Source organism: Bubalus bubalis, chromosome 3 (genome assembly GCF_019923935.1).
Source record: "Bubalus bubalis isolate 160015118507 breed Murrah chromosome 3, NDDB_SH_1, whole genome shotgun sequence".
In the NCBI taxonomy this organism is placed as follows: domain Eukaryota; kingdom Metazoa; phylum Chordata; class Mammalia; order Artiodactyla; family Bovidae; genus Bubalus; species Bubalus bubalis.
In genome coordinates this window covers 147,939,614-147,944,711 of record NC_059159.1, presented here as the reverse complement: position 1 = coordinate 147,944,711, position 5,098 = coordinate 147,939,614, and positions in this window count along the sequence as shown.

Genomic DNA, 5,098 nt, shown 5'->3' with positions numbered 1-5,098 from the left:
TTACTGCTGTGAGTTATCATTTTTGCTGTTACTGAGCTTTATTTGTAGAATTTATTCATTTTTCCTTAATGAAAGCAATCAGGTTAGTAGATTAAATCTTTTAATACTTGAAGTTTCCATGGGTAGAAATATTACTGTAGGACCCCTTGGTGATTAGAAAGAGCTACTGGCCCGCTTCAGCAATACGTGAACCATGAACTTCCAGATGTTCATGCTGGTTTTAGAAAAGGCAGAGGAACCAGAGATCAAATTGCCAACATCTGCTGGATCATGGAAAAAGCAAAAGAGTTCCAGAAAAGCATCTATTTCTGCTTTATTGACTATGCCAAAGCCTTTGGCTCTGTGGATCACAATAAACTGTGGAAAGTTCTGAAAGAGATGCGAATACCAGACCACCTGATCTGCCTCTTGAGAAACCTATATGCAGGTCAGGAAGCAACAGTTAGAACTGGATATGGAACAACAGACTGGTTCCAAATAGGAAAAGGAGTTCGTTAAGGCTGTATATTGTCATCCTGTTTATTTAACTTATATGCAGAGTACATCATGAGAAACGCTGGGCTGGAAGAAGCACAAGCTGGAATCAAGACTGCTGGGAGAAATATCAATAACCTCAGATATGCAGATGACACCACCCTTATGGCAGAAAGTGAAGAGGAACTCAAAAGCCTCTTAATGAAAATGAAAGAGGAGAGTGAAAAAGTTGGCTTAAAGCTCAACATTCAGAAAATTAAGATCAAGGCATCTGGTCCCATCACTTCATGGCAATTAGATGGGGAAACAGTGGAAACAATGTCAGACTTTATTTTTCTGGGCTCCAAAATCACTATAGATGGTGATATGAAATTAAAAGACGCTTACTCCTTGGAAGGAAAGTTATGACCAACCTAGATAGCATATTCAAAAGCAGAGACATTACTTTGCCGACAAAGGTCCATCTAGTCAAGGCTATGGTTTTTCCAGTAGTCATGTATGGATGTGAAAGTTGGACTGTGAAGAAGGCTGAGTGCCAAAGAATTGATGCTTTTGAACTGTGGTGTTGGAGAAGACTCTTGAGAGTCCCTTGGACTGCAAGGAGATCCAACCAGTCCATTCTAAAGGAGATCAGTCCTGGGTGTTCTTTTGAAGGAATGATGCTAAAGCTGAAACTCCAATACTTTGGCCACCTCATGTGAAGAGTTGTCTCATTGGAAAAGACTCTGATGCTGGGAGGGATTGGGGGCAGGAGGAGAAGGGGACGACAGAGGATGAGATGGCTGGATGGCATCATCGACTCGATGGATGTGAGTCTGAGTGAACTCCAGGAGTTGGTGATGGACAGGGAGGCCTGGTGTGCTGCAATTCATGGGGCCGCAAAGAGTCAGACACAGCTGAGCGACTGAACTGAACTGACTGGCCCAAATAACTGCTCCTCTCTTGGCCGTCATAGTTCTTAAATCTAGAGAAAAATCTGATCAGATCAGGAAGTCCTGATCTGGAAGTCATACATCTGCTTCCAAACAACTTGAGAAACATGTTCTCATAAAACTTTAAGGGGCAGATTATTACTCATGTTTTTTCCTATGTTTGTGCTCAAGGATTTTTTTTTTTTAAACTCTGATTACAGAACCTGAGAAAGATAGCATAGAAAAATTAACTATCAAATGATTCTACTTTATGGCTTGTGGTACAAAAATCTGGAATATATATTATCAGATCTAGCATATTTAAACAAAAAATATAACAAACCATGATGAAGTAAGTTTACTCTAGGACAGTTCAACCTTGGGAATTTCTACAAATATAATTTATGTCACTAATTTGTCACAAAAATAGAAAAAAATAGGATCACATCTGTAGAAAGCAAGAGGCATTTTGAAATGTTCCTGATTTTTTAAAAATAGGACCATTTTAGTTCACTAGGATTGAGTCAAAATGTCCTTAATAAAGAGTATTTATAAAAACTAAAGATGAATATTGTACTTAATCATCTTTATCACTCTGAACATTCATTAATTCAACAAACATTACCTGAGAATGTTCTGGGCACTTGATATATCTCTCTGGAGTTGTGAGCCCCATGGACATATACATAAAAGCAATGGTTTGCCTTGAAGTTGCTGGGAAACTCTTAGATGCCTTAATGCCACCAACTATGGGACTTTTAAGCCTCTCTCCCTTCCTCCACCACCTTTAGATAAATTGCACAAATCAGAAATGGTGCATTTCAGTCTCACATTTGTATAGGGTTACTTCCCCTGCTCTACAACTAACTTACAATATATTCCCTGTTTGCTGAGAGTTTTTATTGTGAATAAGTGTTAAATTTTGTCAAATGTTTTTTCTGCCTCTAGGTTTGTTTGTATCCAAGTAATGTGGTAAACAACACTGATAGCTTTTAAAGATATAAACCAATCTCATCTTTCATGTGTGTGTGTTTAGACTTCCCTGGTGGTAATGTCCAATTCTTCGAGGCCCTATGAACTATAGCTCACCATCTTTCTGTCCATGGAATTTTCCAGGCAAGAATATTGAAGTGGGTTGCCATTTCCTCTTCCAGGGGCTCTTACTGACCCAGGGGTCAAAGCCACATCTCCTGTGTCTCCTGCATTAGCAGGAGAATTCTTTACCACTGTGCCACTGCGGAAGCCCCTAACTTTCTAGGATAACACCTACTTAGTCAAAATGTGTCTAGGTTTGATTTGCTGGCATTTTTGCAAAGGATTTTTATGTCTATGCTCGTGAGGGATGTTTATATCTCTAATTCTCTCACAATGTCTTTGTTTAGTTTTGTATCAAGGTTATGTTGACCTCATAAAATAAAGTCACTCTCTCTTCCTCCTGAAGTATTCTCTCTGTTCTATTTTCTGGAGAAAATATTTTCAGATTCTGGCTGTGTCATTTCCCCTCTGTTTGAAGGAGAACTCTTTAGTATTTCTTACATCGCAGTTCTGTTGAAGACACTTTTTTTTCTCTAAAATGTCATTTTTATTTTTGAAGACTATGTCAGGCAAAGTTTAACCAGAGAGGCAGAGTCAGTCCTTCTGGAAGCTTCTCTCCCTACTGGTTCCTCAGGAGACTGGTGGCTACATCAGGAGCATGATAATGAAGGGAGGAGGCTATGCCTGACTGAGTGACACTCAAGTCTCCCTACATCCTCACTTCCACAGATCAGTTCACTTCAACGTTTCTTCCACGATGTCTGTTCCTTTGTATTCATTACTGAAGATTTTTCACTCTCTTGGGTTGATCGCTGGGTGTGCTCCCCTAGCCTAAACTTCCCAAAGAAATTTTTTTTTTCTATATGTGCTCTTTGTTGCTATGCATGGGGTTTCTCTAGTTGCAGTGCGTGGGCTTCTCAGTGGTGGCTTCTCTTGTTGCGGAACATGGGCTCTAGGGCATGCAGGCTTCAGTAATTGTGGCTCATGGGCTCTAGAGCACAGGCTTTGTAGTTGTGGTACACTGGTTTAGTTTCCTCACCACATGTGGGATCTTCCAGGACCAGGGATGGAACCCATATCCCCTGCATTGGCAGAGGGATTCTTAACCACTGGACCACCAGGGAAGTCTAAAAGTAGTCTTTATTTCAAACATTGTACTTTTCTAGATCACCGTCCCTGTAAGGTGGAAAAATATGAAATCTTTTCCAGACTTTGTTTTGTAGTTTTGCCTACTGAATAATTGGAGAAGAGGTAAAATGTGATGCCTTATGTTTGTTCAGAATCCTAGAAAAGGGGGCTTTAAAGATTTGAAAAGCAAATTGAGGTATAGAGTTCCTCATTCAGTACTCAGAGGCCCAAGATATTCAGGGATGAAATACACGGTCATCTTATTTCTTAGCTTGGCATTCTGTGACAGGTGGGAATCACCTCTTTGGGAACATAAGTCAATACTAAACTGAAACCTTCCCTTCGATATATAGGTTCAGCATTCCTATATAAGACTTTTCATCAGTCTTTTTACACAAGCCTCAACACTTCCCTTCAGACAGAGGAAGTGTAGCTTCTTTGATTTGAAAAGCAGGTCCATAGCTTTTTTTTTTTTTTTCCACAGAGAACTGCAGAGAAAGAAAAAGCTTCCTCTACTCAGCTGCCCAATTTATCTCTTCCCCCTTTAATTCCCCTGTGGCTCTCAGTGTGGTCTTTTGGGGTTTCCCTAAGAGTGCCTGTGTCATTTTTGTGCTTCACATATGAAGTAGAAGTTGGAGCCTCCTTCCTTCCTGAGGGTCTGAATTTAATCTTTCCTGGATGATCCAACTGATGTAATTGTCTGATACTTCGGTGTGTTAAGTTGCTTCAGTCTTCAGCTCTTTGAGATGGACTGTAGCCCGCCAGGCTTCTCTGTCCATGGGGTTCTCTAGACGAGAATACTGCAGTCGCTTGCCATGCCCTCCTCCAGGGGATCTTCCAGACCCAGGGATCGAACCTGCATTTCTTATGTCTCCTGCATTGGCAAGCTGCTTCTTTACCATCAGAGCCACTTTTGGGGCCCCCAGTAAATGATGCTGCCTGATATTTACACCCTTATGTGGTTCCCTCCCCTTGAATCTGGTGTCTTTGTAACTCAACTAAGAAAATGCAGCAGAAGTGACACTTTGTCAGGTCTGGGCCTAAGTCTTACGAAATTCTGGCAGCTTTTATTTTTGGGTTCTTAAGGAAATGAGCATCCCTATACCCTAATAAGCCTACCCTGTCTACAAGGAGGAGCCAAAAGGAGGATGGAGGTCAATAGCTCTGGCAGAACTCCCAGCCAATAGCCAGCTCTGACCGATCATCTTGAAAGCAGATCTTCCAGCCTCCATTCTAGCTGTCGCCCTGATGTTGCAGGGAGGAGAGTGTTGTCTGCAACCATACGCAAATTGCAGAATCATGAACAAGTCAATGGTTGCTGATATTTAAATCACTTAAGTAACTTTAAAATGAGCAATAGGAGCATGAATGTTAAACTGTGCTGAGATTGCATCAACCTTAAAAAGAATGCGCTGAAGTGCATGTAAGTATATGAAATATATATGTATGTATATATGAATGAATATATGAGTATATGAACTAGATATATAAACACATAGGATGTATAAAGAAATTCTTACAATTCATTTCTTACGGTTTTTCTCTTCTAG